This window comes from Phyllostomus hastatus, unplaced genomic scaffold, assembly GCF_019186645.2.
Source record: "Phyllostomus hastatus isolate PE091 unplaced genomic scaffold, TTU_PhHast_1.1 phas_contig_29, whole genome shotgun sequence".
Lineage (NCBI taxonomy): Eukaryota > Metazoa > Chordata > Mammalia > Chiroptera > Phyllostomidae > Phyllostomus > Phyllostomus hastatus.
The window spans coordinates 42,148,528-42,170,543 of record NW_025333835.1 but is presented as its reverse complement, the minus strand read 5'-3'; the positions used below and the strand labels follow the sequence as shown (position 1 = coordinate 42,170,543).

General features: G+C 47.4%; 1 long non-coding RNA gene across 1 annotated transcript; it reads left to right on the top strand.

Annotated features, from left to right (window-relative positions):
- Window positions 1-78: 78 nt before the first annotated feature.
- Window positions 79-11,214, top strand: LOC123818844. The gene is made up of 3 exons (XR_006785710.1): window positions 79-282; window positions 5,949-6,085; window positions 8,499-11,214. It is a non-coding gene; the product is annotated as an uncharacterized LOC123818844 (long non-coding RNA).
- Window positions 11,215-22,016: the final 10,802 nt, after the last annotated feature.

The window sequence follows — 22,016 nt, the reverse complement described above, 5'->3', positions numbered from 1 at the left end:
AGGCCGGAAAGGGAAGAAACCAGCAGGAAGTAAAGAAGCCGAACTATTTGGGACGTAACTGGGCATGCGCACAGGTTACCTGTCCAGGCGGCCTTAACAGGAAAGTGTGGCGGGCTGGTGGCTGGCTTCTCACAACTTGCTGCGGACCTCGCCACCGAATGACATCCGTGGTCTCTTGGGAGTTGTAGTTTCTGGGAGCCTTCTCTCCCTTGTCCTTGAATGACCTCGATAGCTTCCCTGGCCATTGGCCGAATAACGGCCAGGACTGACCTCTAAATGCAGGTAACTTAGGGACAGCCCTGAATCAACAGGCTGTCCTGTGACCTTGGTTCAGGCCACTGCTGATAATGGTGAGATTCTAGGAATGGGGAAAGAAAAGAATCTCTCATACAAGTGTCTTTGATTAAACATATGTGGTGTCGACCTCCCCGTTTTCTTAGATGGTTAAGTTCCTGGCCATAGTCCCCCAAGCTTGAACCCAGGCCCCGCTGCTCCTGGTCCTGACTTCTTTCCATTCCCCAGCAATCTGGCCTTTCTAGCTTACTCCAGAGTCAATGGAGAGAGTTACTGTGATTATTGAATGAATATTGGGTTCTGGGTGCAGGCCTGGCACGTGACCTCCTTCATTATATGATAACCCCACAGAGCCATCCAAGATTTAACAAGCTGGCCGAGGAACAGTCATGGATTATGTGGTGTGATTGGACTGACAAGGTCTGGAGGTCAAAAAAATACCAATGTTTTAGAGCTGGGCAAAAAAATGGGATGTGCCTTCTGGGAATGCCTTTCTAAGACAGGTTTTTGGAGGCCAGGCAGTTTGCTACAAAGGACCTCTCTCAAAGCACAGTACAGCTCTTCACCACCTCCTGTCTTTTATTTTTATTATTATCATCATCATCATTATTACTGATTTGAAAGAGAGAGAGGAAAGGAGAGAGAGAAACATCTATTTGATGTTCCACTTATTTATGCATTCATTGGTTGATTCTTGTATGTGTCCTGGCCAGGGGTCAAACCTGCAACATCGGCGTATCAGGCAGATACCAGCCAGCCAGGGCACCACCTCTCGCCTTTGCAGAAATTCTCTAAGCCGTTGAATGGGGGATTGAGGTAGTTTCCAACTTTGGGATGTCGAACAAAGGAGTCCATTTCTCTAAGCCTTGGCTTCCCCATCTAGCAAGTGGAGAATAACAACACCTACCTTGGGAGGTTGTTGTGAGGCTTAGAAACGACATGTTTTAAGTGCCTTCCTTTCATTCCATAGTACACCTCACTTCTCTTTCTGGAATGTTCTTCCCCACTTCATCTGTCTGACAAACTTTGACTTTTGTCAGACAGTAAGTCAGACAAAACCCCTGCTCAGGCATTTCATCCTCTGTAAGGTCTTTGGGGATCCCTCATCCCAAACAGAGTAGATTACTCCTGTTCATGTGCCATTCACGTACCCGGTACAGACTTAATTCATTGCCTTATCCAACTGTCCATCAGTTATTTATTTAATAGATTTGTCTCCCCAAATAAAAGGTTAACTCCTTGAGGACAGAAACCTGATTTTTTTTTATCCTTACTCTTGACACCTATGAAATGATCGGAGCATATAGGAGTATCCTTAAAATAAATTCTGAGTTTTGTTAATTATACTGGAAGCACTGATCACAAGTCATCTTCCTTGTGTGTAGGTGTGACCTTCTTTGATGTCATAAACTCAAAAAGTACAGGGCCTCCAAAAGAGGAACTGAGCACAGGCAGACTGGAGGTGAAACACCTGTGTCACTCTGGTTCTTGGGCATCTTGGTCCAGATTTGGAAGAATCTAGTGGTCTTTGAGGGTCCAGGGGATTATAAATTGCTAACTGATGCTCTCTGCCGAAGGAAGGCGATTCAGGAACCAGGCAAGAGGCTCTCCTGCTGGAGCCTCAGGGTAGTAAGTTGGCCAGCCAGAGTGCTCTATTGCATGTAATGCTCCATGCTTTTCTTCTCCCTCTCCTCCTCCCCTTCCCTCTCCACCTCCCCTCCCTGCCCTCCTCCTCCTTCTTCTTCTCCTCCTCCCTCTCCTTCTCGTCCTCCTTCTCCTCCTCTTCCTCACCCGAGGATATTTTTTCACTGCTTTTAGAGAGAGAGGGAGAGAGAGAGAAAAAAAAAAAAACAACATGAAAGAGAAACATCGATTAGTCACCTTCTGTACATGCCGGATTGGGGATCATACATGTCTGAACTGGGCATTGAACCCCCAACCTAACTATGTTCCCCAACCGGGAATCAAACCCACAAACTTTCAGTTGTGGGACAACGCTCCAACCAACTGAGCCACACTGACCAGGACTACTTTTATTATTCTTCATTGGAAATGGGGTGCGGCATGCTCTAAATGTTATTTCTTCTCACCTCAGAGCTCGGAGAAAAGGATATCACTTTTACTTTTGCTCAACTTACAGTAGCTGAGGGTGGAGTAAAGAAACATTTTCAAAAAATGAAATGAAATTATTATCATTATGAGCAATTTTTAAGCACACTCTTGGTAGGGCATGGTATAGGTGGCAAACATAGGAAGCAACTGGGATGTTTCAGGGAAGCTAATAATGAATTAGCAAATAATGCTGCTCTGCAGATAATAACATTGATGACAGTAATGCAATACCCTAGCAGGCCTTGGGATTCAGAAACGAGAAGCCATTCACTGTGCAAGATGCTAGTGTCTGTCACCAGCATTGTAAAAGCAGCAGAAAACAGGCTCTCAGACCTCAGTGAAGTCATATATAAATGTGATAGCTAGAGACTGTTAATATGCACTAGATAGTAGAGTATAAATCAGACATCTGTTACGGCACTGCAGGGACATTATTTGCCTGATTACTGAGGGAGTGTCCAGCATGCAATGATATTAGTCAGAAAATACTCTTGAAGGGGTGAGTCACAGGTTTTTGAATAAGAGGCTGACACAATGTAGGTGCAGTGGGAAAATATCATCTTAGCAACTGTGCGGAGAATGGACTGGGATGGGGGAGCACAGGCAGGGCGACCAGGTAGGAGGCAGTAATGCAGACGGGGGGATGGGAGCCAGGACTGGTGTGTGGGCTGTGAAACAGAGCTGGGGTGGTTTAGAGACAGCAGTGCAGAGGATTGCGTAACAGCGTGGGCTTTGCAGACAAACGGACTCGGGCTCCAAGCCTGGCCCCACCACCGAGTAGCTGTTACTTCGGCAACTAATCTACCTGCTCTGAGTCGATTCCTTCATCTACAAAGTGCACTGTGGATGTTCGTCATTTCTGTTGTCCGGTACCTGAACATCTTTGCTGATGCGAGTGCATCCCAGTGGGAGTGAAAGCCTCAAGGGACAGCTGTCCCAGTGCCAGCCTCTGGCAGCTGGGCCACAGGCATGTGCTCTGAGCAGGGCCATCTGCCGCTCACCATACTCTGCAGAGGGGGGTAGTGATGCAAAGGCACTGGGGTTGGTTCGAGAATCTTCGAGGACTCCAGGGGAGATTAGAGTCCAGAGGCACAGAGGGGCACGTCCTGGGAAACTGTGCTCTGGTTCTTCTCTTGGCTGCCCCCCGAACCCAGTCCTCCACCTTCCTATGGATTCTGTGAGTGGCCCGATATCTTTCCAGTAAATTCCTTTTCTGCTTAAGTTACCTGCTGTTTGCTACCAAAAACCTTGACTAAAGGAGGACTATTTTGAGGACTGAATAAGATGGTATATAGACCGTGCATATAAAGCCCTAAACTCAGTACCTGACACAGGTAATTAGTACTTACTGAATTGTTGCTCTCAGAAAACATAAAGAGAGAATTTGTGACAGACGAGTCACAGACCTTGATGACTAATTAGATGTGGAAGCAGAGTAAGAAGGAAGAATGAAGAGGTAACATTAAGTTTAGAAGTTTGCCTTCCACATCCTGTCCTGCCTCTAACAAGGTTACAGAGACCAGCGGAGGGTGACCTGCTTACAGGAGGGTTAGACAGTCACGGCAAAGCAGCACGGCAACTGAGACCACGGTATTTCCCTGACGTGACAAAGTCCAAACGTGTTAGCCCAGCACCCGGGGCTCTTCGTAACCCTGTCTGGACCCGCCCTTCTGGCCTGATGCTCACCACTCCCCGAAAAGCGCCTGACACTGCAGTCAGACCAGGCTGCCTGGGGTCCCACCAACATGCCGCGTTCTTCTGAGCTTTGCTGCTGTTGCACAGAGTATTCTCTTTGCCTGGAACATCCTTCTTATCCCCCCTCAATGTTGACTCCTCGTCTAAGACTCGGGTGACACATCTTCTCTTCCAGGGAGCTGTTCCTAAGTCCCTCAGGGCAGACCTGCTCACCCCTCGCTCTAGGCTCCTGCAGAATTCTGTTCGTGCCTCCCTGGCAGAACCGCCTTTTCTTCTCGTGTTCTCTTTCTGCCTCCCTCCTTCACTGCCCCGTGTCGCCCCAGACGCCGTGGACGAGAGTTTGGTCATCCCGGTGTCTCCACTGCCTGACACTATGGCAGGTGGACGGGCCTTCCCAGGCTCGTTGCCGAGGACCCAGAACCTGCCTGCGTGGGTCTGGTTAGAGATGAAAGGGCACGACTATGAGACGACAAATGTGATTTGGCAACTCACATATGAAAGTCGGTCACAGTCAGTATTTATGCATTAAGTACTAATTAGGGTCCGTTTAACTCGCTTTGTACCATCAGGGTTCTGCACCAACACGCACAATAAAGGAACTGGGATCCTCATTGAGGTGCTGCTTTGATTTAACCGGAACAATGCCGTTGGTTTGATGAAAAGACCACGGTTGGAGACCTGGCTTCAAGGGTCCAAGCCAGCAGCAGCCTTGCTCAGGTTTGTCTGGAGATGCCCACAAGTCAACCAACTTGCCCTTCCCAAATGGGAACTGCTGATGAAGATAAATATTCCTCCTCGTGTTTCCCAAAGTTAGGCCAAAGCACAAGGTTCCAGAGGAACGTAGCCATGAAGCAACACTTGGTTAATTTTCCATTGCCCTTAAAAAGTAGTCTTTTCCATTTTATGTAAAACATTTTAGAACTTTTATTTTTATTCAGGTTTGAATACACAAGCCATTTCTGTGACCCAGAATTCAAAAGTATGAAGCATCCACCCCCCGCCTTGTTGTATCTGGCTGTCCAGCTTCTCTTCCTGCAGGCAATCAGCTGTTATTACTGTCTTGTGCTTTCCTCCAGAGATATCTTGTGCATTTAAGAAGTATTTTTTGGCCCTGGCTGGCAGCTCAGTTGGTTAGAGCATTGTCGCAACATGCCAAGGTTGTGGGTTCGATTCCGCAGTCAGGGCGCAAGCAATGAACGCATCAATAAGTAGAGCAATAAACTGAAGTCTCCCTCTCCCAACTTCCCTCTCTCTAAAATCAATACATAAAATTGTAAAAACAGAAAGGACTTTTTATTTCCTACTGCCTTTAACTCAAAGGTGAAATTAGTACACAGAGTTCTGCAGCTTGCTTTTTTGCACTAAGTAATATATCTTGTAGATCTTCTCATACTAGTATATTTGAGTGTATATCTTTGTTCCTGGCTGTGTTCCAATCTTTTCTATCTTATAAAAAATTTAGCAGCTCTTTCATACCTCCCTACAAACTTTTTACCCAGCCTGTGCTAAAAAAAAAAAAAAAAAGAGTCCATCTGTCTTTAGTCACAGAGCAAACAGACCATTCGGTAAAGATTCCATCAATGTGCTGCCTCCCACCCACCTGCACTTCAGACCCCTTCGATACCGGTGCACAGTTCGCCGGACAGGCATGGTCTTGCTTATTTCTGTGCCATTTCTGCCGCCACCACCCTTGGTTTGCCTGGGGACCCCCCGTTAACCTGTCAAATCCAAGTTCGGATGTCAGCCCGGAGCGAGTTAATCACAGTGCCTGCTGTCGTGTAGCATGTCTGTACCTCCTTCCTTCCCCACCGTGGTGCTTATCATGCTGCTTTGAAATCTGGTTCCAGGTCTGTGTTCCCATTAGCCCGCGAGCACCTTGAGAGCTGACTCACGCCAGGACGCCCAGCCCTTAGCAGAGAGCCTGGCAATAGAAGCTGCTCAATAAATATCTGTGGGATAAATGAATACATAATGTGGAGAAGAGGTAAGCATATTCATACTCTGTGGTGACAAGTACTTGGAAAACATGAGAATGAGTCCTCACCCTTGCATGCCGTAGTGGAGTCAGCAGTGGCTCAGCAGTCAGGAGAGCCAGCTGGTCCGCATGGGCGGGAAGCCTTTTCCTGCACGTTTACTGCTGCATCCTCAAAGCCTGGAGGGTGGTGCTTGGTCGGTGCTGAGAATCACGAGGCCTTGCATTATGTTCGTGTTTGACTCTGCTAACAACGACCTTCATTTCAAACATTTCCAGCAAGGAGAAAGCTAGAAGCAGAGGGTCTGGAGCTTCTGGACTAACGAGACAATATTCCCCCTACCCAGCCATGGGCCAATTATCGTAAAACCAGTGAATTTATCAACAGTTCAAATTGAACCAATTCAACCCATTGACTTTTACAACTGTATTTTATAGATTCAATTAATATATTTTCCATCGAAACAGGTTTTTCCGAGGGTAGTGGTCATCCCTTGCTCAGTCTGGGAAATGAAACCAAGACCTTATAAACAGCCTTGGGGAGGCAGGGCCGCGGCTCCCGCTCTGTGAACGGCGGCCGGAGCGGTAGCGTGAGCATCGGAGACAGAGCCCCTGCGGATTGAAGCTGGAGGAAGCCTTCGCCCCACCCCGCCTGTCTCAGAGCAGGGCTCCTCGCACGTTGCTCTCCTTTGAGACTGAGAACGCCCATATCCCCCTGCCCTCTCTTCTTTGTTTCACTGGCCAGTGGTAGAGGCACACACGAATGTCAGTTCTCCATCAGTGTGGACAAGTAAGATTCTTTCATCCCAGGGATTCCCATCAGATAGCATGGCGACCCACAGGTTGTCCTCGACTAAGGCTGAATCAAAGTTTTATATTTATAACTTTTATTTCCACAGTGTTCAATAGGTGTTTGTTGATTGACTAACTGAATATTTTGCCACTAATTAGCTCTGTATCTTTGGGCAAATGTCACCGAACTCTTCTAGGCCTCATTATCTTCATTTGTGCAGTTCAGTTCGATTGTCATATTTTCCCAATTATTTTGGGTAGTTGAAACCCCTTTTTCAAACAAAGGCTTGAGCAGAACCCCATATATCGAACAGGAAAAACATGGGGCTGCTCTAGGTAAAACAGGTTTGGGGGTGCTGAGACAGCTTGCTTCACCTCCTCTTCCCCACCCTCATTTCTGCTGTGAGCCATCCTACTGAGTGAGCCCCAGGACTGTGTGGGGCGCCGTCTAAAAACCGCCGGACCACACGGCTGCATACGTAACACTGACTCCCAGACTCGCAAGGAAACATGACTGACTGGGACCAGAGGTTCCCAACCTATAGGCTCTTCATTAAACAGGGTAAAGCCCCCAGGCGAATTAAAATAAGACGCTTCTTTTCCCTGGATGGAATTACATCAACTCACCCAACGTCAATTACTTAGTGCATGCTCACCAGAATGGAAGCTATGTATTTTGTGATATATTAACAGTGAACATGAACATGTTAACAATGACCAATGAACATGGTAACGTAAGTGACAATTGTTAGTAGACAAAATTTCTCAACATATTATGAACATGGAGGGGTTTACGAAAAGGAATCCTTGGGGAGTGGAAAGGTTGAGAATAACGGTGAATTCCATTTTCTTCTCACACAAATGAAAGGAGGCGAGGAGAGGTCAAGCACAGCCTGCCCGACCCCACACCGCTGCCTCCGTGGCGGCGTCTGCAGGGGAGCACGGCACTCCCAATTCCCAGCCCAGCGCTCTTTCCCAGCCACGCTGCGTTTCCACATCACATTAGGCATTTACCTTTATGTGCGGGGTTCATGGTCACACAGCTACGGAATGATAGAACGTCCTCATTATCTCAACATGCATTCTCCAAATCCCTGGTATCTGAAGTTGTGTAGGAGAGTAGGCGTTATCATAACATAGAAATGCTTTACTTATCAAACGCCTGATTATAAAACCCATTCAAATATTCCATCTCCATTCCACATTAGCATAGATTCTCCCCTCCCAAAATCAACTTCTTTGTCAGGTCTCCGGCTGATGACCGGATTTTCATGCACATTTGACAATACAGTACATTGTGATGCAAACAAGCTATTGTACAAAGTAAAATCATACATCCTGCAAAAGATAACTTTTTTGAGGTTTATGAAAGAAGACCAGCGTGCTTAGTCCACAGTGAAAGAGAGGGAGAGATGGGGTAATATCGAAGAGGTAGACCGAGGACAGGTTAGGGAGGGCCCTGTGGGTCCCGGTGGGTTTCATTCCACGGAGGGGGATTGGGGATGGGGATTTTGGAAGGCCTTTGTGCAGGGGAAGTGACAATCAGATGTGTCTCTGCAATTGTTATTTTGAACTGGCAGATAGACTAGAATATGTGATCTTGTCATTGTCTTTCTGTGACTCCATCCTGCAGAGGCAGCTCCACCTCCATGAGGCGGTTTACTGTTGCATTGCTGGTAAGAGCAAAAAGTGGGCCCAGCTGTGATGTTCAGCAAAAGGGACCTGGTTCCACGAACGACGGCATGATGTGCAACCGTACAAATGAACGAGGAAGATCTCTGTGTGCTGATGGGGAAGAACTTCGGGACTTACCGGTCAGTGAAACCAACGGTGACGTGGAACGGCATGGAGCAGTGTGTATGGCAGGCTACTTTGTGTGTGATGAGGTGGGGTGTGTGTTCGTCTGCTCTTGCGTCCGCCTCCAGCATCCAGGAAGGGAGCGCCTCTCCTTGGGAGATGGCGGAGGGGGAGGAGCGCAGAAGGCAGGGCAGGACTTCTCTGGGCACATTATCTCTGGAGCGTGTTAAATTTCAGATCATGCAAATGTGGTGCCTAATCAAAATACGTTTGAAACTCACTCTGGCCGCTCTATGAAGAGAGTAGGGACAGAAAAGTAGAAGCTGTGAGACCACTTAGGAAGTTACTGAAGTGGTCCAGGCGAGGGGTGGGGGCGGCTGCGCTGGGCGGCAACGGTGGCGGCAGTGGGGCTGCTAAGGAGGAGTTGGTTTGGGGGTGGAGAGCCAACTGGACACATCGATAGTTTGGGTGGAGTATGTGAGAAGAAGGAGAAGAAAAACAAGTCCAGGATAATTCCTGATGTTTGTCTTGAGCAACTAGCGGGGAGAGGACGGGGCAGAGGGGGCACGGGCAGGGAGAGCCAGGAATCGAGGGCTCTGTTTCAAACACATTAAGGACACGCCTGGAGAGATTTCTCCAAAGATGAGTTCAATTCCCCATGAGTTCAACTTAAAGCATTGGGAGACCCTGGTCAAATTAATAAAATCCTCAAATAAACTTCCATCTTTATTTTCCTGCTGCACAAATAAAATATAAAGGAAAAATGTATTTGTTATTACAAATTTTGGGGGGAGAGAGTTTTGTTCCTAAATTTTGAGCAATGGACTAAGATGATAGAAAATACTCCGGGGATCCAGGGTGGCGGGGGAGCAGGTGGGAGCTACACTCCCACCCTCCCAGGACCGAACCGGAATCACCACTAAAATACGGAACTTCAGTCCCCAGTAGGGGCACACGCCTGGGCCCCTGCTGGGACGCTCACGGAAGACGGCCAATCAGTGTTTCTCTGTCACATTGACGTTTCTCTCCCCTTCTTTGTCCCTTCATTCCCCTCTCTCTAAAACCAAAAATCAAAATTAAAAATTAAAAAAAAAGCATAGAGAAAAATAGACCTAAATAGCTAACTGGAGATTAGCCGGCAGGAAGTCTTACAGCCAAGGAGTTACAGAAGAAGCCACAGCAAGACTGGCAGGAAGCACAGAGACTGCTGTGAAAGGGCTGGCCCCCTCCCGTGGGCGGCAGCTGAGGTTCCAGAGGGATCCCGCAGCTGCTGGGGGATCCCCCTGACAAGCATGGCATCTCCAGCCCAAGCTGGGCTCCCCAGCCCAGAGCACCGGAGCACCAGAGCCAGGAAGAGATGCCCACAGGACGTCTGGCTGTGAAAAGCAGCAGCGTTTCCGTCTGCCAGGGAGAGACGGCCAGAAACACGGGCACCCTCTTAAAGGGCCAATGGACAGCATCTCACCTGCAGCTGCTTGTCCTGGGCTCCGGCAGAGGGAGGGCGGAGCACACTGGAGCTGTGTGAGGAGAGACAGGAGTTCGTGTCTCTAGAGAGAGAGCCCAGGCGACAGCCACTGGAACTGTCTGTGTTCAGTCCCTCTACTGTACTGCAGACGCCATCTTTCTCGGCTGGAGCACGCCCCTCTTGCGGCATTGGCCTGGGGGAAAGCAATAGCCCCACCCTCTGGGCTCCCCAACATCCCACCCTGGGGAGCTTCCACCCTGCTGAGGAGTCAGACTCAGGCTCCCAGCCAACCCACCATCTTGACTCTTGGTGGCTCCTCCCTGCCGAGGTCTGGACTGAACTCTGGACGGTCGGAGTTGTGTGACCCTGGGGCAAGGGCCACAACCCCAAACTTGCCCCAAACCAGACCGGTACCACCCCTCTCTCGACTCCCAGTTGCCCCTCCCTGCTGAGATCGGGCTCCTGGCAGAATATGGGGTGGCCTGAGCTGTGTGGCTCTGGGGCGGGGAAATTTTTCAATCACGCGCCCCACCGGTGCAGAGCCTTCCCTTCAGAGGGCCAAACCTTGGTCTGCCGAAGCCTGCTGATAAACTCTGCTGGCCTCGCCCTGACGGCTCCCTGAGACCCGCCCCACCACAAAGGTGTGTGAGCACCCGGCAGGCGGCAGCTAGACTCGCTGTGCCCTGGGCCATTGGCTGAATGGCCCCAGAGCCAGCACTGGCACCAAGATGGACCCCGCATAGATCCGGACAACACCTCTTGCGCCTACCCGGCGACTCTCTGAAACGTGACTGCATGTGACCTGAGTATTGCCAGAGGCTCTTTCAGTGACTGAGCCTAACAGGCAGCCAGCAGGCGGAGGCGACCTCGGGGTTCCTAGGGACTCTCTCTGACCTGCCTTGGCGCCGAGTACTGGGAAAAGTGGACTTGGTGGGAACGGACAGACCCTGCAGTGGCAGAAACACAGGAAAATAAAGGGAACTTACACTTTTTCTCTTGGACACTGAATTGACGTCATTATTAATAAAATAATGCCCCACACATCCTAGACTGGTAACAGGGCAGGAAATAGAGGGTAATCATTTTTTCTACTTCACCACTATGAAAGTTAAATAAACATTTTTTTTATGAAAGTGCAAAACTTCTGTCTTAAGAATTCTACCTTCAACTACTAATCTGTCTCTTGAGCGCCTACCCTGAGTATGACGGACTTTGGAAATGACCCAGTGTTACTGCTTGTTGTAGTATTTGCTGCAATGCTCGGCACCTCAGAAAGCTTGGGCTGCCAGAACAAATTACATCCGCCGAATGGCTTACACAAGAAGCCTTTACTTCTCCCGGGACTGGAGGCTGGAGGTCTGAGAGCAGGGCACCCGCAGGGCCGGGTTCTGGCGAGGGCCATCATCCCGGCTGGGCTGCGTTCTCACTGCCCTTAGTGTACTTGTGCGCGCAAAGACCTCTCCTGGGTCTCTGTCTTCTCAAAAGGGCACTAAACTCATCATAGGGGCTTTATCCTCATGACCTCATCTAAACCTGCCTCTCAAAAACGTCTCTTCCCCAGGGGCCATCATGTCGGGAATGAGGGTTTCAATGCACGGGTGTGGGGGCCGCACAAACATTCAGACCCCCACAGCACACGGCCCAGGTCCCCCTGCAGGTGGGAGACCCTCACACCCCCAGGTGCCTGGAGTGCTGGCTGCTGAGTTTACAATGGAGTCCGCCCAAGGACTGGCCCGCAGGAAGCAGGCTCCTCCTGTTTTGGTGCTCTTTCCATCACGGGTGAGAGATGCTCGCAGAGCAAGGGGGGCCGAGTACAAAGATCCAGCTCCCTCACCTCAACATGAGACAACTTGGGAGAGCCGTCTCACCTCCTGAGCTCTGGTGCGGGCAGCTGAGCCCAGACTTCCGCCCGGGTTCTGCTCTGTCCACTCCCCGAGAGATGTTCCGACAGACGTCCTGCACACGAATCTCTGTCTCAGAGTCTCTTTTCTGGGGCACCCAGTCTGAGATGCCAGGAGACCTCACTGATTGCATATTCAAATAATAGATAACCAAGTCATGCAGATTTCTCTGCGTTTGGTGTAGATTGAGACACCATGTGAAAGGCAAACACAGTGGACAATGGCCCGAGTGTGGCGCACACCGTGGGACCCTCAAAGTCTTGCTTTATGCACTGCGCACGTACTGTGCACACGTTGTGGAAGAGAAAGACCACCCTTAGGCCCACTCAAAGCCACATGTTTTCCTCTATCACAGGGAGTAGTTTCTTTGCTCATTATAATTGATCTTGACCGCATGACAATGAGAAAGAGCCGCGTTTTGATCCCATTATGCTAGAATTTATTTTTGTTCCTTAAAGAAGTATAACAACAGGAAGTCCAATTTTAGTCCGAATATTCTTAGGAGAAATGAAGAGCAAATAATGAAACAAAACAGCCAGTTCGGCAACAGTCCTGCAGGATCTCCCAGCAGCAGTGATGTGGCTGCATCTAAAAAACAGGACTTCGCTGCTGAGTTGATTTATCATACCCATAACAGTACCCAGATCATACATTCTTCCTGCCAATTTATTTCCGTCGCTGTAATTTATTTAGCCTTCACTTGTTGAGATCTTTCACGACCGTTACGAAGACTTTAAAAATAGCACCTGCAGGCAGTCCTTCACAAAGAATGCCCAGGCTTTCGTCTTCCCCTGTGGTCCCTTGCTGAGTAACGGCCTGCATTTGGTGGAGGCCAGAGGATGCTCTTCGTCCCCGATGCGTTGCCTATCAGACTTTTGGTCACAAAGAAAAATGTGTCTTCAGGATTCTCTTACTTTTTTTTGAATAGTTATTCCTCCATGTATTGCCTTTTCAATTTTTGAATCTTGTTATTCTCTGTTAGAAATCGTTTTATTACATATTTTATTTTTAAAATGGAAATGGGATACATGAAAAAAGAAAAAAATTATCCCTGATCCTGCCACCAGGATAAACCAGAATCAACCTTGGGGGTTTATTTACTTCCACACTTTTCCAAAATGGTGTGTGTCTAGTGTTTACAATTTCTACAGCATGTACTCAGGCTACTTTATAATTTACTTACCAACATGCCATAAACACTGCCCATGTCAATAAATACATTTTATGTAAATATTATTTAATAGATACATCATATTTTATAACATATCATAATTTTAAATCAATACACTACTAAACACTTATATTTTCTTTATTTTTAATTTTATGAACAATAAGTAAATGAAAATGTTTGCAAATAAAGCCTTGTACAAATGACAGTTTATTTCCATAGGACAAATTCTTAAAAGTGAGATTTCTAGATAAAAAAAAAAGTATATATTTAAGATAAAAAAACAACAACAACACTTATTTCAGTGGTCCTGAGAAAGAAGAACAAAGTTGGAGGAATCACAATACCTGATATCAAACTATACTACATGGCCATAGTAATCAAAACATCCTGGTACTGGCATAAAAACAGACACATACTGTACTTTAGGACTGTAAGACGCATTGGACCATAAGATGCACCTAGGTTTTAGAGGAGGAAAATAGGGAAAACAATTTTGAAGCAAAAAATGTGGTAAAATATTTAATAACCTGTGACCCTGCTCCACCATCGCCACCCCCCCCAGTGAGCCAGGTAAGCTACATTCAGACTATACAACACACCCCACTTTCTCTTCTAAAGTTGTGGGGGAGTGTGTCTTACAGTCCAAAAAATACGGTAGATCAATGGAACAGGCTAGAGAGACCAGAAATAAACCACATCTTCATAGTCAACTAAGATTTGACAGAGGAAGCAAACACATACAATGGGCTAGAGATAGTCGATTCAATAAATGGTGTTGGGAAAACTGGGCAGATATGTGCAGAAAAATGAAACTAGACCACCTTCTTATACCACACACAAGAATAAATTCAAAATGGATCAAAGACTTAAATGTTGGACCCAAAACTATAAAAATCATAGAAGAAAACATGGGCAGCACAATCGCAGACATTGCTCGTAGCAGTATTTTGTTGGCTGTGTCTCCCCAGGCAGGGGAAACAAAAGAAAAAATAAACAAATGGGACCACATCAAGCTAAAAGTGTTTGCACAGCAAAGGAAACTATCAACAAAATGAAAAGACAGCCCATATGATGGGAGAGCACATTCACCAGTGATACATCTGATAAGGGGTTAAGAGCCAAAATTTATAAAGAGCTTACAAAACTCAACATCAAAAAAGCAAACAATCCAATTAAAAAATGGGCAAATGACCTGAGTAGACACCTACCCAAAGTGGACTAACAAATGGATAGTACACATATGAAAAGATGCTCAGCGTCACTAATCATCAGAGAAATGCAAATTAAAACCACAATGAGATATGCTCTCACACCTGTCAGAATGGCTGTCATCAATAAATCAACACACACGTGCTGGCGAGGACGTGGAGAAAGGGTAATCCTTTTGCACTGCTGGTGGGATTGCAGACTGGTGCAGCCACTGTGGAAAGCAGTGTGGAGATACCTCAAAAAATTAAAAGTGGATCTGCCTTTAAACCTAGCAATTCCACTTCTGGCAGTATATCAAAAGAAACTCAAAACACTAGTTCAAAAAAACATAAGCACCCCTATGTTCATTGCAGTGCTATTTATAATACCCAAGATATGGAAGCAGCCCCAGTGTCCATCAGTAGACAAGTGGACAAAACAGCTACGGTGCATTTACAGAATGGAATACTACTCGGCCATAAAAAAAGAAGAAAAAATGACCCTTTGCAACAGCATGGATGGACTTGGAGAACATCAGGCTAAGTGAAATACGTCAGTAAGAGAAAGACAAACACCATATGATCTCACTCATGTGTGGACTCTAATGAACAAACTGAACTAACAAGGAAAACAGGGACAGACTCATGGATGGAGAGCAAGATGACAGCTGGAGGGGGTGGAGGGATTGAGCAAAAAAGAAAAAGGACTCATGGACAACAGTGTGGGGGTTGCAGGGGGGAAGGTGGATGTAAGAGGACTAAATGGTGATGGAAAAACACACAATAAAGATGAAATTAAAAAAATAAAAAATAAACATACTGCTAAATTGCTTCAATTTACATTCCCACTTACAGTGGTTGATTATGTTCTTTCCCCATACCCTTGTCACCCTGATTATCACGCTATTTTTTAAGTTAGTTAACATCTATCACCAACACAGGTACACTGTGTAGATCTACTCCCTTACCAACTTTCAAATATGCAGTGCAGTATTATTAAGTATAGTCATCATAATGCACATTGCATCCCCAGGGCTTACTTATTTTATGCCTGAAAATTTGTATCTGTTGGCCACATGCATCCATTTCATCCCCCTAGACCCCCGCCTCCATCTCTGGCAACTGCCAATACGCTCTCTGTATCTATGAGTTCAAAATACATTTTAAAAAAGATTTTACATATAAGTGAGATCATGTAATATCTGTTTAACAATCATTTTTGAGGAATACTTTTATGAGACAATATGTATCCAGAGCAGTTCATTATTCTAATTTTTTTTAAATAAGTTTTTCTTTATAAACAAGATGGTGCCTTTAACCTTACACAGAGAATGTGTTTTAAGCTTCAGCTGTTTTATTTCAAAAGTAAATTAATTAATGAATTTGAATGGATGATTCACAGATACTATATAGGTTTCAAAAGGTAGAAAATAGTGTATATGGTGGAATAAAACCTCCTTTTTACCTCTGTTTCCTAGTCACACTCTTCTCCCTGCAAGCAACTACTGTGTTCTGTTAGAAAGCAGGATGTTTAAAAATAAAATATATACGGTACAACACGCACGCACAACTTCATAAAGACATGTAATGTGTACAAAATATATCAAGTGTTCACAGGAGAAAACACTGTGCCGAGCAGGCCCAAGGAGTCAGACGGGAGGCCTAAGGAGTCAGACCAGAGGCAGCGGTCCAGTGAAGAATCTCTCCACAAAAAGAGAGAAAAGCGGCTGAGAAAATGCTTTGGTATCTTGTCCAATGTTGTCAGTTACCAGTTCGTTTCAACTTCAAATTGGCTTTCTTGCCAAGATGCAGCAAGAGATGAATCTAGAACCCAGGCCACACTTTCCGCATGAAGTAGAAATGCCCGCAACCTCAGCTTCCCCTGCCTCAGGTGGCAAGTAAGAGGAACTACTCGTGCCTGAGAGGCGACAGATCAGGGGTGCAGCCAAATGACAAGTCAAATTTTGGTACCAGAATGTACTGAGCTTCTTACTGTTTGGATGGGAGAAGTCTAAATAAATCAAGACCATGGCACAAAAATAACTCAAAAGCCTTTCCTCAAATAAGCGTGTTATGTGGTAAACAACTCCAAATAGCCCCTCGGAACCGTGGTGTGTGGAGGGTGAGCTGGCTGGCTGGCTGGCGCAAGCAGGCACCTCTAGTAGATGCCGTGGTGCAGGCCCAGGCTTGACGAGGCTTCTGGTCTGGGCAGGGGAAGCGGGTGCGGAGGCACAGCAGGGGGGTAGGGGGCGAGGGGCTGGGAAGCAGAAGGGGATGGGGACGTGCCGATCCAGGCAAAAACCAAAGTCACCAAAGGCCACAAACAGCAATATAAACAGCAATGCCATTTGTTCTTTAACCACGCAGACCACGATAACATCAAGTGGACCAGAGTGACTTCACAACGTCACGACGCTTCCCTGAGGCCTCCCCCCTCTCTCAGGCTTTCAGAGCGGGCATCTCAGTGGGTGGCTGGGGGCTCACAGGGACCCACTGTGGTGGTGGTCACTGGCACAGGATCTGAGCTCCACGGCCTCGGGTCCACTCCAGGCCTGGTCATCTGCCGGCTGTGCAACCTCAAGTGGTTATTTAACTTCCTTCTTCACGTGAACGTGGGAATGGTCACAATATGTACTTGGGCAAGTCGTGAAGACTAAATGAGCCAGTTCATGCGGAACACTTACCGTAATTCAACATGTGAGAACACACATGTAAGAATGCACAAAAATGTTAGCTATTAGTATTAAGGCCACCTCTGTTGTTTTGTTGTCTCTACTCACAGAGATTAAGCTGTATTTAAGTCTTTGCCCAAATTAAGGAAAAGAAATGACGTCAAATGAGGAACCAGTTCGACCTGATGGTGGAAAGTCTGAAACGCATTCAACGTTTCAAAGAAATGCAACTGCACTGCTTTCAATTTGCGTACGTTACAACTGCAGATAACATGCAGTGTAAGGAAATGAGTACATTTTAAAGGATGCAATAAGTAAGAGAGAGGAAATTTAATATAAAGATGCACTTTGTAATAAACAAGTTATTTCTGGAATGCCAAGGATATGCCCAGCTGGTCTTCCTACTTCTGTCCTCGCCTTTCTTAAATCTCTTTGCAGCACAGCAGCCAAAATCGTCTTTTGAAGACTTCAAGCAGACCGAGTCACTTCTCTGTTCAGTGTCTCCCAGTGGCTCCCCACCCCCTTCCAAGCACAAATCATCGTCTTCACAGTGTCCCCCTACCAGGCCTTGTATACGCTGCCCACCCCCTCCCCCACTTCCCGGCCCCAACCCCTCCTATTAAATGTGTGATTTAATGCCCTGACATCCTCCGCCTGTCTGCTCTGCACGGGCCTCACTGAACTCCACTATCCCTTAACCACGCCCCCAACTCCAGCCCCAGGGCCTTTGCACTTGTGGTCTCCTGTGCCGGAGTCGTCTTCTTCAGAGTCACATCTCCTGTGTGACCTTGTGGCCTCACTCAGCCCTCCTATTTGAAATGTGACTTCTTCCCCATGCCACCACTTTATTATGGTCTCCTTTCCTGCTGTGTTACCTCTATAGTATTTCTCTCCATATTTATTTTGCTTATATCTTACCCCACCCCCACCCCCCCACAATGTAAGCTCCACAGCCGGGGTTTCCTGTGTTCTGTTGAGTGCTGCATCGTTAGTCCCTGGCAGAGCGGTGATGCTGAGCAGCGCACGCGGAGGCCAAGGGAAGCTTGCCCACTGCGGATATCGGGTGTGGGTTCTGGTCACTGCACGAGAAAGAATCCAGGAACCAAATGGGTTCAGCAAAGCGCACAGGAGACTTATGGACTCGAAAGTATGCACTCTCGAAGTGAGAGCGGGTAGCCTCGGGGGACGAGAGGTCCTCGTGGGATCAGGGCAGGAGGTTTTTATTAACCCACAGGCCTGGGCGGGGGCTGCGGCGGTCTCATGCTTCCAAAGCTGGTGGGGTGACTGCCACGTGACTGTCTTGGTTCCCCCTCTCCAGAGAGCCGTGTCCTTTTTGGTCCTCCCAGAGCTGCCGCGGTGATGCAGGGGACAGAGTGGTCCTGAAACTGCAGCACAGATTTGTTATGAGGATATTATAATGGCCCTGCTGGTCGCTTGTAGGTCAGTGTGGCCACCAAATGTGGTGGGGACCGGGTTTTGTCTCAACTACAGGAAATTGAGGAGGGGGAAGTGGGGGACCGGCGGTCAGCACAAGTCACATCCCTGATGTTCCAGGTGGGCCGCAACGGGAGGGGTGGAGCCGGACACCTTTGGTGCCCGCTCTGGCTGTCCGGCCCCAGCGCGGCGCTGTTCCTAGAATGGCCAGCAAGCACATGGATGCTGATAGGTGCTTTTACATGTCACTCAAGCCCCTCCTTGTAAAAGTCTGATTTCCATTAATATATCACTATGTGGTAGTTGTTATTATAATTACATATTTTTATATTCCAAAACTGCAGTTTCCTGAAATTGAAAATAGACTGAAAACACCTTTAGGTTCTTGAAACCGGAATTTTAAAAACACTGTGTGTGTTATAATGTGTGAACGTCCTCTCGGGAAGCTTTCTTAAGATTGAGATTCAGAGAAAGAAGTTGTTTTCAACTTCTTCCTCAATAGAAAAGACATACATATATTTAAGTGAGCCTTTTCCAACGTTACCATTGGTTTCCCAAACCTTAAAAACGACGTTTGAATGGGTCCCAGTGGCGCATGGCGGCAGCAGCGTGGGCCGGGGCGGAGACAGGGGCTACCTGCTGACCTTCTGGTTTCCAGTGCCGCCGGGGACTGGTGACCGGGGAGGAGGGCTTGTAGGGACCTTGTCTGCTCCCAGGCCGGAGCTTCCTTTAATAGCTAGCGCACTTGAAACAGAAGAGTTGATGATTCATTCCAAAGCCCCCGGGGAGGGAGGGGCCCTCGTAAACCGTTTGGAATGGGAGAGAAACCCTAACACGAAACCACGACAGCAATCTCAAACAAGCAGCGAGGCCCTGTCTGAACTTGATTGAATGTTGGCTGCTTTCCAGAATGATTTCAGCTGAAGCAAGACTGTCAGATTCAAACCCCGCTTCCCTCTGCTCTGATCTGGGGAGGACGATGTAGGAACCATGTTAATTTTTGATCCTTGCAGATAACATGAAGTATGTGGATGAAAGATTGCCCCAGTGTTTTCATAACTGTGGTTTTTCTCGAAGCATTATACGAGGTCTGTCCAGAAAGTATCCAGCCATGCACTATGAATAATAGGGACACTTACTGAAGAAGATACAAGATACAAGAGACTTTGTACACAGGACAATGACACCTCAGTCCTTCAAGGTAGGCACCTTGGGACTTTGAGTCCCAATCAAAGCAGGCACTTTGATTGGAACTCACACGGTTCTCCCAGTCGTCATCAGTTGCCCCATTATATTTTCCTGAATCTCACTGATGGTCTGAAATTTCTAGGAAAAGCCAGAAGTCACAGGGCACCAGATCTGGGCTGTAGAGGGCCTGAGTCACCTGGGTGATTTGATGTTTCACAAAAAAGCTCTGCAGGAGACGTGATGTATGAGCAGGCGCATTGTCGTGATGAAGCTGCCGATCACCAGTTGCCCATAGCTGCAGCCTTCTGAATAGTTTGTATGGAGGAATGTTCACCGTGCAAAATTTGATGCAGATTTGCTACTCTACTTGCTCAGTCATTTTGAACGCGATGGCAACACAGCACACATGCTCACTCAATAGCGTCTACCACCCCCACTGACGAGTACAGTGAAGTCGTCATTGTTCACACATGCGCATTCCAGTCCACTCTCCTTGGCTGCCAGGTTACATCGATGTCATGCAAACCATTCTCATTATATTAATGATGGATGGGCTTTTTCTGGACAGACCTTTGTGTGTGGTTGTAATTTTTTTAGGGGCCAGAATGCTAGGCAAATTTTTATGGGAAGAGGAAGAGACTTTAAAAAAAAGAAACTAACTAAATGAAAAGAAACTAAAATTGAAGACAAAACAGTCATCTAAGTAGGTCAAGTAGACAGCTACCGGGGGTAGGACCCTCAAACCAATCCCACCTCTTGCTTGTTGAAGCCTGAAGCTTTGAAATCAGGAATTCACCATCTCAGATTCAGATTGTATCTACTGAAATGCTAACAGCCTTACTCAGGATCACACATTAAACTCTCTGGGACATTTTTACCCAAATGGTTACGGCCTTGCTGTCCCCAGGTTTAATAGGCTTTCCCAAGCAGATGGAGAGAAAGCAAGGGAGTGGGGGCCGAGGGCACAGCCACCCTTGGAGGAGTACATTGGAGATCACCAGCAGGCGAGGGAGTGCAGGGGAGAGAATGTAAAACCTTTTCCTCGTGTAGGAACCATTTTTGCTCATTCTTACTAACGTCTTCCCTCCCTGCCTCCTGGAGGAACAGGAGGTTTAGGTGGCAAGGTTGTCCCAAGAAAGCTCGTACACTGGAGTCTCAGGTGACCCTAAAGCACAATCAGGATTATCACAGCAATTAATCCCTCCCCAGCAGCCAAACTGCTTGCTTACTTTGATTAACACCTATTGTTTCTCCACCACAACCACAGATGTTAGAATGTCTTTATCACTTTAAACGGTGTTCCATCGAACACTTTTGATGTGGGGGGATTAGTCTCTCCATCGCACGGTTTTATAAAGGACTGGCATTTATGTAAAAATGATGCCGGCATGGCAGTTGTCTGTCCAGCTCTTTGGACTAATGTCACTGGTTCCATGGTCACCTCGCTGAGATAACAGGGACATTTTATTCTCATTTCTCACCATTTAAGTGAGTTATTTCCTTCTTTGAAACTTGTAAAACAATTTAGCACCTAGGAAGGGTAAAAAAAAAAGGAGATTTTCTAAAGTTAGGCTTCCTTAGCCATTTTTAAATGATGGTTTGCAGTTTGGTACCTGTCTCTGCTCCTTAAAGCCACGGCATGGCCATCCAAAGAGCCCTCTTGTGCAGATCCCTAGGTTTTCTCGTGGTCGTTAATCTCCTTACCATATGTCGTGCACACGGTGCGTAGCAGACACTGGGCTGGGTACACAGAGCTGAGACCACGGTCCTAACCTCAGGTCGCCCGGTCTAGGCCGTGCTTGGAGACAAGCTGCTGCCCTCTGAGAACACGACACAGTCTGCACAGGGACTGGGGACGGTCCCTCCCCTCTCCTAGGGCATTCATTGGAGGTGGAGTCTGAGCTGAGAGTTTTACGGACTGAACAACCCGGGCGGGAATCATCCGGACGAAGGTGGGTGGCCGGTGTTCCGGGCGGAGGGAACGGCCTGTGCGAAGACGCAGTGGAGAGAGGACACTTTCCCGCCGGTTTCCCCTCTGGGGCAGGGCCCGGTTCCCGCTCACCACGGAGTCTCTGCTCTCCGCCGGGGGTGTCGCTGTTCTCGTGCACATTCGTGGAACTAAAACGGACTAAACTGCAAAGATGTATTGTTCTCTAGGCGCTGGCGAGGGGACAGTGTCCGAAACACACGTTCCCGTGCTGTGGCGGTGCTTATGTTCTAAGAAAGCATGTTGTATGTCAATTATATCTCGATTTAAAAAAAAAAATGAAGAAAAATATAGAGAGAGAGTGTAAGAACAGGTTTAGGTCCTTCTGCTGCCACTTTCCTCCTCCTCC